The sequence below is a fragment of the Ranitomeya variabilis genome, chromosome 8 (genome assembly GCF_051348905.1).
Source record: "Ranitomeya variabilis isolate aRanVar5 chromosome 8, aRanVar5.hap1, whole genome shotgun sequence".
NCBI classification, from domain to species: Eukaryota; Metazoa; Chordata; class Amphibia; order Anura; family Dendrobatidae; genus Ranitomeya; species Ranitomeya variabilis.
In genome coordinates this window covers 190,712,729-190,725,664 of record NC_135239.1, presented here as the reverse complement: position 1 = coordinate 190,725,664, position 12,936 = coordinate 190,712,729, and the positions used below count along the sequence as shown (strand labels likewise).

Here is a 12,936-nt window from a genome sequence, read left to right as displayed (position 1 = left end):
AGATGAGTGGCGCTACATAGGCTTTACGTGTGTCTTCCCGCAGAATTAGTTAGGAAGTTTCTTCTGATGCGTCAATTACTGATTGATAGGAAATTCCATCATCCTGTTCATAAAGAAGGTCGGCACTGGGTATCATACAGTTCTCTGTCCCAGCTGTTGCAGAACTTCATAATAAAACATATGAGCTGCCGCAGAACATCATTGTATGCGCCTTAGTTTCTACATGAGGTTTTTCATATCATTCACCCAATGGTAGACAGAAATCTTTGATTCACTCTAGAAAAGTGTTCCCCAACTCCGGTCCTCAAGAGCCACCAACAGGTCATGTTTTCAGGATTTCCTTAGTATTGCACAGGTGATTGAATGCTTGCCTGTCCAGGTGATGCAATTATCACTTTTGCAATACTAAACAAATCCTGATAGCATGACCTGTTGGTGGCTCTTGAGGACCGGAGTTGGGGAACACTGCTATAGACATTGAAGAATCAATTTGCAGGACTCTGGTTCATTGGCCAGGTCAGTAATTTATGACCACAGCTTGGAGGACTGCAAATCTCTTGGTATTTCCAGATCTTCCTTTGATTAGCCGGCCTGGTGCAACGCCATCCTTACAGCATGATGCATACACAACGTCACGTTGGCCCAGTTAATCAAAGAGGAACCGCGAAAGCCAGAAGTTAAGGAGATTCTTAAGCATTCTGCCAGTGGTCAAATGTTACTGACCTGGCCGATGGATCGGAGTCCTGTGAATTGATTTTCACATCTCTGCTTACCACGTAGCAGGATTGGTGCTGAAAATTTCCACCACAGTTCTGCAAGAATTTTCAGGGAAACCAAAATCTGTTTTGAAGATTTTACTGCAGATCTATGGATAAACTGCATCAAAATCTATAATTATTGGGATTTGCTTTGCATTTTTACTGCCTTATTGAGTTAAATTAGAAAAATTCACAATACATTTGGGCCCAATCTCCAACAAGAACATCCATGTTCTATCAGTGGTTTGAGTGGAAATAACACACATCTATTACGAGGCTGTATCCATGTCCGTGTGGTTTTTGTGAACCAAGCTTCTACTAAAAAAAATTAAAGTGTCAAATTTTGATCTGATTCACCGATCAAAGTTGCACATAAGTCTATTGGACTATGAAAAAAACGGCCAGCACGTGGATGCAATCCATACGTCACCCAAGTGTTGTCCATTTTTAAATGTTTAATGAATATGAGACGCTTGGATTTTTATATTTTTTTTTGCATTGGAGAAAAGTTAATGCTAATCTGATGGTAAAAATGAGCAAACGGGTGAAAATTGGATTAAAAAAAAATCATCGATCAAAGTCTGTTTTTCTTATAAGAATAACAAAAATGAATGCGTCTCATCCACTTTTCATACCGTCCGGATTTCCTCTTCAAAATCCAGACAGAAGATTTGCGGGTGTGAGCTTACCCTACTCTTTAAAAAGAGGTTCTGCTGCAGCTGAGGTGCATGTTATAATGTGCCTTTCGGTATGGGCTGTGTTCAGATTTCCATGGTTGTCAGTCCCATATCGGGTGACAATGGACGAGCTGGCCGAACATCTCCTGACCCAAGCGTGACGGCTTCATATATTTCTATGAAGGCAGCCCGTGCATTGCCATCAAACATCGGACCGATAATTATGGACATCTGAAACAATCCTAAGGTATTAAGATTATTAAAATTGACTTTGTAGTTGCATATCCTATATACACAGCGCACGTACGAGGCCAAAATGAGTTGCATTGTGGTGCAAGTTTCGCCACCCAATGTGCTTGATGTTTTAATGATTGTTTCGCCCCTTGATGCAGTTCCTCTGGGGTCCTGCACAGGTTCTCACCACTCGGAAGCCAAGGAGATAAGACCAACCTGAGCCTTGTTCCTTTTTTTCAAGTATGACAAGCAGGTACATGGTGTGTCTCTAGGCCATGCAATTTATGCATCATTGGGCTTTTAGATGGTCACAAAACTCCTCATTGGCTTCTAATATTCTTATAACTTAAAAATATAATTTATTGATGCACAGGAGCAGAATAATGATATGAAACCTTGCACTACAGCAGCTCTAAGGTAGATAGGAGTCTGCGACAATGGCCAGTGATTTGGTAATACTGAACTACCAGCTGCCTACAGTAATAAGAAACTATTGAAAGAGACCAATACAAAGCCACATAATTAAAAAGTGCAGTCTTTGTGTGTCCCATAAATAGCCTCTGTAATGTCAGATGTTTCATGTGCAGCCTTCAGCATTCCCTGAGTATGATTAAGGGACATTTGCGCAGATGAGTATTGCTAAGAGCGCATTCATTGATCCGGCTCTGCAGAAATGTTGCATTTTTCTCCATCAGATGTCAGTCAGGAAAGATGTTCGACATTCCTCGGTGATTAGTTATTTCTGAACAAAGCTTACACTGATTTTCTTATGATCGATAGGATATGTGCAGAGTCTTCGAGAAATTATATTTATGTAAGGAGAATTATAAAGCTCCAAGACCATTAGCTTGACCATATCAGCACGATTATAAATGGAAGGGACCCAAATTCCTTCTTATCTTCTACAGTAAGATATCTGAAAACCAATGAACTGGTCAAGTTCTATTTCATTTTTTTGTCAGAGGCAGTATGACCAGTTACAATTACTTGCCACACTTAAATTGTGACTACTTACATTAATACAAATATTCCCCAAACAGCAAATTTTTCCCCTTTTCTTGTTGTCGAAGCCCAACCAATCCCAAAAGCAGTACTCTGGATCCCGGAACCATGGTTTACAAGGCCACATATTGAACTCATCAAAGGAGCTCATGCTTGACCTCAACTCCATTTATCTATGAGTACGGTCAGGGCCGTATTTAGAGTTTCTGCTGCCCTAGGCACTTTTAGCGCTGCCCCCCCATTGGTGAGTATGACACTATCGGCAGTGACTTTGGCAAGAATCGCTGTTGCGAAAATAGCCTTTTGCAGCAGATCGGGCAGTTTTTTTGCATCTGCCACGTAACGGATCACTTACAACGGATCACTTACGGCAACACTGCGCTTGGCTTCATTCATTCCCTATGGGATTTGTGGCACTTGCTGTGATCTGGCAAATGCGGTACCATACCTCCCAACTCTTGAAGGGAAAGAGGTATAAAGGTTGCGGCGCACTACGTGCGCCGCGGCAAATTTTAGGCCACGCCTCTGACCACACCCATTTCACAACTAGTCACACCCATATCCAAGTCCCAACCACACCCATTTAGCACTGCTGATCACAACTGTTTCATATACAATAATTATAACCAAAAAAATATGGCCACACATGATGCTCCATACTGTATAATGACCGCACATGATGCTCCATACACTGTATAATGACCGCACATGATGCTCCATACACTGTATAATGACCGCACATGATGCTCCATACACTGTATAATGACCGCACATGATGCTCCATACACTGTATAATGACCGCACATGATGCTCCATACACTGTATAATGACCGCACATGATGCTCCATACCCTGTATAATGACCGCACATGATGCTCCATACACTGTATAATGACCGCACATGATGCTCCATACACTGTATAATGACCGCACATGATGCTCCATACACTGTATAATGACCGCACATGATGCTCCATACACTGTATAATGACCGCACATGATGCTCCATACTGTATAATGACCCCACATGATGCTCCATACACTGTATAATGACCGCACATGATGCTCCATACACTGTATAATGACCGCACATGATGCTCCATACTGTATAATGACCGCACATGATGCTCCATACACTGTATAATGACCGCACATGATGCTCCATACACTGTATAATGACCGCACATGATGCTCCATACACTGTATAATGACCGCATATGATGCTCCATACACTGTATAATGACCGCACATGATGCTCCATACACTATAATGACCGCACATGATGCTCCATACACTGTATAATGACCGCACATGATGCTCCATACACTGTATAATGACCGCACATGATGCTCCATACACTGTATAATGACCCCACATGATGCTCCATACACTGTATAATGACCGCACATGATGCTCCATACACTGTATAATGACCGCACATGATGCTCCATACACTGTATAATGACCGCACATGATGCTCCATACACTGTATAATGACCGCACATGATGCTCCATACACTGTATAATGACCGCACATGATGCTCCATACACTGTATAATGACCGCACATGATGCTCCATACACTGTATAATGACCGCACATGATGCTCCATACACTGTATAATGACCGCACATGATGCTCCATACACTGTATAATGACCGCACATGATGCTCCATACTGTATAATGACCCCACATGATGCTCCATACACTGTATAATGACCGCACATGATGCTCCATACACTGTATAATGACCGCACATGATGCTCCATACTGTATAATGACCGCACATGATGCTCCATACACTGTATAATGACCGCACATGATGCTCCATACACTGTATAATGACCGCACATGATGCTCCATACACTGTATAATGACCGCACATGATGCTCCATACACTGTATAATGACCGCACATGATGCTCCATACACTGTATAATGACCGCACATGATGCTCCATACACTGTATAATGACCGCACATGATGCTCCATACACTGTATAATGACCGCACATGATGCTCCATACACTGTATAATGACCGCACATGATGCTCCATACACTGTATAATGACCGCACATGATGCTCCATACTGTATAATGACCCCACATGATGCTCCATACACTGTATAATGACCGCACATGATGCTCCATACACTGTATAATGACCGCACATGATGCTCCATACACTGTATAATGACCGCACATGATGCTCCATACACTGTATAATGACCGCACATGATGCTCCATACACTGTATAATGACCGCACATGATGCTCCATACACTGTATAATGACCGCACATGATGCTCCATACACTGTATAATGACCGCACATGATGCTCCATACTGTATAATGACCCCACATGATGCTCCATACACTGTATAATGACCGCACATGATGCTCCATACACTGTATAATGACCGCACATGATGCTCCATACTGTATAATGACCGCACATGATGCTCCATACACTGTATAATGACCGCACATGATGCTCCATACACTGTATAATGACCGCACATGATGCTCCATACACTGTATAATGACCGCACATGATGCTCCATACACTGTATAATGACCGCACATGATGCTCCATACACTGTATAATGACCGCACATGATGCTCCATACACTGTATAATGACCGCACATGATGCTCCATACACTGTATAATGACCGCACATGATGCTCCATACACTGTATAATGACCGCACATGATGCTCCATACACTGTATAATGACCGCACATGATGCTCCATACTGTATAATGACCCCACATGATGCTCCATACACTGTATAATGACCGCACATGATGCTCCATACACTGTATAATGACCGCACATGATGCTCCATACACTGTATAATGACCGCACATGATGCTCCATACACTGTATAATGACCGCACATGATGCTCCATACACTGTATAATGACCGCACATGATGCTCCATACTGTATAATGGCCACACATGATGCTCCATACTGTATAATGACCGCACATGATGCTCCATACTGTATAATGACCCCACATGATGCTCCATACACTGTATAATGACCGCACATGATGCTCCATACTGTATAATGGCCACAAATGATGTTTAATACTGTATAATGACCGCACATGATGCTCCATACTGTATAATGACCGCACATGATGCTCCATACTGTATATTGGCCACACATGATGCTCCATACTGTATAATGACCGCACATGATGCTCCATACTGTATAATGGCCACAAATTATGTTTAATACAGTATAATGACCGCACATGATGCTCCATACACTGTATAATGACCGCACATGATGCTCCATACTGTATAATGACCGCACATGATGCTCCATACTGTATAATGACCGCACATGATGCTCCATACTGTATAATGACCGCACATGATGCTCCATACTGTATGACCGCACATGATGCTCCATACTGTATAATGACCGCACATGATGCTCCATACTGTATAATGACCGCACATGATGCTCCATACTGTATGATGACCGCACATGATGCTCCATACTGTATAATGACCGCACATGATGCTCCATACTGTATATTGGCCGCACATGATGCTCCATACTGTATAATGACCCCATATGATGCTCAATAGTGTATAATGCCGCCCTCCCATCTTGTATGCATGGCTCACCTTCCTCCCATCCCATATGCATGGCTCATATCCCCCCGCGTATGCATGGCTCATAATTCCCCCCCCCCGTATGCATGGCTCATATCCCCATATGCATGGCTCATAATTCCCCCCCACCTCCTGTATGCATGGCTCATAATTCCCCCCTGTATGCATGGCCGATATCCACCCCCCCGTATGCATGCCTCATATCCCCCTATGCATGGCTCATAATTCCCCCCCTGTATGCATGGCTCATATCCGCCCCCCTGTATGCATGGCTCATATCCCCCTATGCATGGCTCATATCCGCCCCCCTGTATGCATGGCTCATATCCCCCTATGCATGGCTCATAATTCCCCCCCCTGTATGCATGGCTCATATCCCCCTATGCATGGCTCATAATTCCCCCCCACCTCCTGTATGCATGGCTCATAATTCCCCCCCCCTGTATGCATGGCTCATATCCGCCCCCCCCGCCCCCCTGGCTGTATGCATGGCTCATAACCCCCCCCACCTCTTGTATGCACGACTCATATTCCCCCTATGCATGGCTCATCACTCCCCCCTCCCCCCCCCATGCATGGCTCATCACTCCCCCTCCTTCCCCCCCCCATGCATGGCTCATCACTCCTCCTCCTCCACCCCCCATGCATGGCTCATGACTCCTCCTCCTCCTCCCCCCCCATGCATGGCTCATCACTCCTCCTCCTCCTCCTCCCCCCCCATGCATGGCTCATCACTCCCCCTCCTCCCCCCCCCATGCATGGCTCATCACTCCCCCTCCTCCCCCCCATGCATGGCTCATCACTCCCCCTCCTCCCCCCCCCATGCATGGCTCATCACTCCCCCCTCCCCCCCCATGCATGGCTCATCACTCCCCCCTCCCCCCCCATGCATGGCTCATCACTCCCCCCTCCCCCCCCCATGCATGGCTCATCACTCCCCCCTCCCCCCCCATGCATGGCTCATCACTCCCCCCTCCCCCCCCATGCATGGCTCATCACTCCCCCCTCCCCCCCCATGCATGGCTCATCACTCCCCCCTCCCCCCCCATGCATGGCTCATCACTCCCCCCTCCCCCCCCATGCATGGCTCATCACTCCCCCCTCCCCCCCCATGCATGGCTCATCACTCCCCCCTCCCCCCCCCATGCATGGCTCATCACTCCCCCCTCCCCCCCCCATGCATAGCTCATCACTCCCCCCTCCCCCCATGCATGGCTCATCACTCCCCCCTCCCCCCCCCATGCATGGCTCATCACTCCCCCCTCCCCCCCCATGCATGGCTCATCACTCCCCCCTCCCCCCTCCGCTCCCCGCTCCTTCTCCCATGGCACGGGCGGCTTACCGTCCTCCTTCAATCCCCCCTGTCCTCTGTCCCTCATACTCACCTGTCAGCTGTCTCACACCAAGCGGGCGCGCCGACATCCCTCCGGCTCTCTGTCCCGACTCCCGGCGCACAGGCGCAGGCTCGCTTCCTGCGTGAGCGGTCACGTGATACCGCTTCATTAAGGCTCATGAATATGCGCATATTCATGAGCCTTAATGAGCGGTACCACCTGACCGCTCACTCAGGACGCGCTACAGAAGCTGAGACCAGGCATCGCTGGAGCAAGGTGAGTATCGTCTTCAAGGAGGGCGGGGGGAGGTGGGGGGGGCGCCGGTCGGAGGGTGGGTGGGAGGCTGGTCCCGGGGGGGAGACTGGGGGGGCGGGGGTTGGGGCGGTCGGGAGGTGGGGAAAAAAAAAACAAAAAAAAAAAAACCTTGCTCACTTGCTCTGGTGCCGCCCCCCCGCATCGTCCCCGCCCTAGGCACGTGCCCTCGGGTGCCTAGTGGCAAATACGGCCCTGAGTACGGTACTACCTGATGGGTGTCTCTGAATCTTTCCATCAAATTTCAAAACTCAGCATCTGGGGCAAGTTGAAGTTCCTCGACCCCATTACAAAATCGATAACATTTCTTCAACTATCATAATAATTTAGAGTAGAACGATCTTGTGGTTCTCCTCCGTCTCCAAGGACCCAAGTGCAACCACAACTGCACTCCCTATCGTTACCTCCCTGCTTGATATATGCTAAATTATTGAGACCTAATATCTACAAAGGAGGCTGCAAAATAAGATAAGAAACAAAACATCTCAAATTATCTGTAACTTTAGAAATTCCACCAACTACTTATGTTCATAGATATATTTCTTTCCGTTGAAGCCAGTCGACAGCACTCCGGCAAACTTCATTAGGAGTTGATTTTCTTGTATTATTTCTAGCTGAATGGCAGCATGACATTGTCTTCGAGTCTTTTGTGATTGTCAGGTTCCTTCTTTTTAAATCTAGTCACAGCTACAGACACTTAGGATTTTGTATGCCAATTAAGCCAGTCGGCAGACTGATTAAATAAATGACTGAATATTTTAAGGTTGATTTCTCTCTAATAAATTCAATAGCATAGGGTACTGCGGTGCATGATGATTATAAGACGTATGCCAGTGCCGTATTGTATTCAGTTTTTATCTCCTGTTGACCGGCAATGAAACCGAAATGGACACAGATATTTCAAGGCAATGTGTCAACCTAAAATAACCTATTGCTTAAATCAGGTTTTTATTTTTTATGTAATTTTTAAATATTTTATATCAAGTTTTTTTAATTACTATTTTCCATATCACTATTTATATTAACAAAATAAAAATCAATCAGAAATCCTGCACTCTTCATGCTGGCGATTAGGTCTAATATTAGACTCATACTTCCAATTCTTTTTAGCAACCACATGGACACAGGCAGGATACAACAGTGTCACAATTCATTTTTCAATTCATGGCAGCTGTGGTTCTGCTATGATTTAAATGTGGATTTTTTCCTTTTTGGACCAGCAAGGGTTAATGTCAGTTTCCTTGCTGGCAGATGCTTTGTTGTTGGTCAGCTGATGTGGGTGATGACCACTCCCACCATCCTTTAAATAGCCATATGATCCGTCATCTGACTGCCAGTAATAGTTATACTATGAGGACCAGCCTGGAGTACAGTCTGTGGTCAGTCCTGTGTCAGTCGTGACATTATTACTGACTCGCACTATGTTTTGGTGAACCCATGGCTCAAGATGAGGGTTTTGCTCGCCTGATCCAGACCCTCACGGATGAGGTTACAGGGTTGCGGTTTCAGGTGGTGCAGCAGCTTCAGCAGGTGTCAGAGTTCTTGGTCTCAGCTCATGTCCAGGCTCATCCGGAACCCAAAATATATCTCTCTGACAGATTTTCTGGAGGGAGAGATAATTTTATGTTCTTCAAGGAAGCCTGTAAGTTGTATTTTAGGCTTCGCCCTCGTTCATCAAGGAGTGAGGACCAGCGTTAGGGATTATTATAGTCTCCCTTCTCAAGGGTGATGCCCAATCCTGGGACTTCTCCCTGGCAATCGATTCACCATCTTTGCCGTAGGTTGATTATTTTTCCATGGCAATGGCACTGGAGTATGGGGATCCTGATGGTGTCTCCCTGGCTGAGTCTAGACTCTGTAAAAACAAGCAGGGTGGCTGGCCGGCTGAGGAGTACTGCTCAGAGTTTCGGAGATGGGCCACTGACAGGTAGTGGAATGACCGTGCTTTTAGGAGTCATTTCTGTCAGGGTCTGTCAGCTAGGCTTTAGGATATTCTGGTGCAGCATGCTACTCCTGGGTCGTCGGATGCCGACGTGTCCCTTGCTATCCGGGTGGATAGACGCCTCAGCGAGAGACATACACCGAATCTACCTACTGTTGTTCTGTCTAGGGAGGACAACACAATGGTGCAGACCGACGAACCCATGCAGGTGGGGGGAGTCCCATCTCAAACTAGGTTCCCTGCAATTCGTCGTGAGACGGGGGCATGTTTTTTTCTGTGGTCTGACTGATGATTACATCAATGTCTGCCCAGCTGGTGCCAAAGTATGTACTCCATCACAAAAGCCGCACTCCCCTGGTCGTGTGGAGGGAGACAAAAAGGGTGTGTCATTACTTCCACTTTTACGTCTCAGTTTACCATTACGGCTCAAGTGGTGGTTGGTGGGGAAACTGAAACTATACTGGGTCTTGTCGATAGTGGAGCTGGAGTTAATTTGATAGATTCTCGCTTTGTTCAGACTCATGGTCTTATCAGTAGGATGCTGGCGAGACCCATTTCCATTCGTGCTATTGACTCTGTTCCTCTCAGCCAGAGGAGTCTGACCTAAGTCGTAGATAATATAAACTTGCGCATAGGGACTCTTCATGAAGAGTCTCTGTCGTGCTATGTCTTGGAGGGTATGCCAACTCCCATCATCTTAGGTCTCCCCTGGCTGAAGAGACACAATCTGGTCATTGATTGGCGGTTCAGGGAAGTAGTTAGTTGGGGTAAGTCTCGTAAAGTCTGTGACCTGGGAGCTACAATCTCTGCCATCCTTCTCAAACCTACACCTTCTTCTCCAGTGGAGGCAGCTAAGTTTCTACCAGGGAATGGGGTCAAGACTCAACCCTCACCACAGTTAAACTCTGAGTTTTGGTATCCTCTCAGGAGGAGGGATCAGGGGAGGGTGGTGGTTCCCTCTGTATATAGCGAGGTTATGAGTTTGGTGACAGGGGGATGCTTCTGTTGTCTGTTCTTCAAAGAGACCACCATCTTTTGGAAAATGCCTGCGTGGAAATAAACGTTCAGGTCCGGACCTGTGTGTGAATGAATACGCGTGAGTGTCCACTAAAAATATCAGGTGGAAGTACGCATCTGGGACTTGGAGTTCTAGGGTGATCGGGCCGTATCGGGTGTTGGCCGTTCTCAGCCCTGGGACTTTCCAGCTGGAGTTACAGCCAGTAATGCAGGTACATAACGTATTCCACGGGTCGGGGCTCTGGAGATTTTTTGAGCCTACGCTTTTGCCAACTCCATCGAGCTGCGTTTGCTATAACCTTGAGGATCAGGTGACTGCGGAGGTGAGTCCTGGTGGGTTGAGGTATCCTTACCGTACGTCATTTCCTGTGAAGTCCGGTGTTAAGGGTCCAGAGGTCCCTCGTTGAAAGGGGGGGTACTGTCACAATTAATTTTTGGATTCGTGGCATGCCATAAAAACAATGGTAAAATTGAATTATTTTTGCCACCATTTTATCATACTGGAAGCATTTTCCCCATTTTACAATACATAGCATTATAAAATGAATGGCGTCATTTAAAGCTCTTCCTGCAATTAAAAAAGAACCAAGCCTTTAGAAGGCTAAAGTAATAAAAAAAAAAGTTATGGCTCTTTCAAGAAGGGGTAAAAAAAACCAAAAACAAACAAAAGAGCAAAAATGAAAACTCGCAGTCTTTAAGGGGTTAAGCAAAGTTCTGTATATTTGGAGGGGGTTTTGGGATCGGTTTTAAGTCTATATAAATTCTATCATTTTATTTGCAAATACATTTGGAAATAGGTAAATGATAGTTTTCTCCATATCAAACAACACTTCCCTTAAAGCTGGTAAATGAATTATTCATGTCCTGGAAGAAATAACGGGACATCTGACTTTTTTTTTTAAAAAAAAGGATAGGAATACTTCCAGAAGCAAACACAGCTTTAAAGAAAATAATTCAGTGTCATACTCTTCTACAGCTCAAACCATGCTGAGCCGATACTGTGCGCGACGCTGGTGTTATTGCTGTCGTACCTGCTGGGTAATTGTTCTGCGAGTATGTAAGCGCAGTATCTACCTACAGGAGCATTTTTTGGCAATGATTCAAATACCAAAATGTGCCTATTCCAATGGAGAAAAGTAAAATTTAATCAGTATTTTTTTTATCATGGTGCACAGAGCAATGTAAATGATGAAAAGTAGTGATGAGCGAACATGCTTGGATAAGGCGTTTTTTGAGCATGCTCAGGTGCTAACCGAGTGTTCTAATAATGTGTTTGAGTCCCTGCGACTGCAGGTCTCACAGCTGTTCAACAGCTACAACACATGCAGAGATTACCTGTTTGTTAGGCAATCCGTGCATGTGTTGAACTGTTGAACAGCCGCGAGACCTGCAGTCGCAGGAACTCTAACCTATTTTTCGAGCACACCGAAGGCACTCGGTTAGCATCCGAGCATGCGCACATAACACCTAATCCCAGCATGCTCGCTCATCACTGACGAAAAGGCTATATACCCCCTGTGTTTACACTGAGCCTTTTTTTTTAGTTATTGGAGCTGTAATTTCCCAAAAAACCTGTCATGTCGGACGCTGTTCATACTAGGGCGTTCGACAGACAGCGGTAATTCCACTTTTGTCCACTATGCGCTCAGTGGCGTCAGCTAGTTTTTATCTAGCTGGTCCGGGGTTAATTTAGCTGGTGCTCGGATTGGAAGCTGGGTCACGCCCACTGCCTTTAAATAGTTCTTATGAACATTGGGCGTCGCCGATTATAGCTTCTGTCTTGTGCTTGGTTATCTCGGTCTGGAGTGGTGGTCTAGGAGTTGGAGAAACGTATCTGGTGGTGTATTTCCCTTTGTCATATTTTCTCCTTCCTTTATTTGCATTTGTTTTGCCCTGTGCACTTATAGTGTATTCCTGTGTGACTGCGGCGTGGTACATATTTTCTGTTATCCTTGTCTGTGCTAACTGTGGGTATTGGTGTGTGGTCTCATCACTGGGTGGTGGGTGGAGGTTTCAGCCTAGGGTTGA

General features: G+C 45.8%; 1 protein-coding gene across 3 annotated transcripts in view; it reads left to right on the top strand.

Annotated features, from left to right (window-relative positions):
- The window catches only part of CFAP20DC (CFAP20 domain containing), a 398,952-nt gene that overhangs the window by 248,277 nt on the left and 137,739 nt on the right, over positions 1-12,936 (top strand). The window lies entirely within an intron of this gene.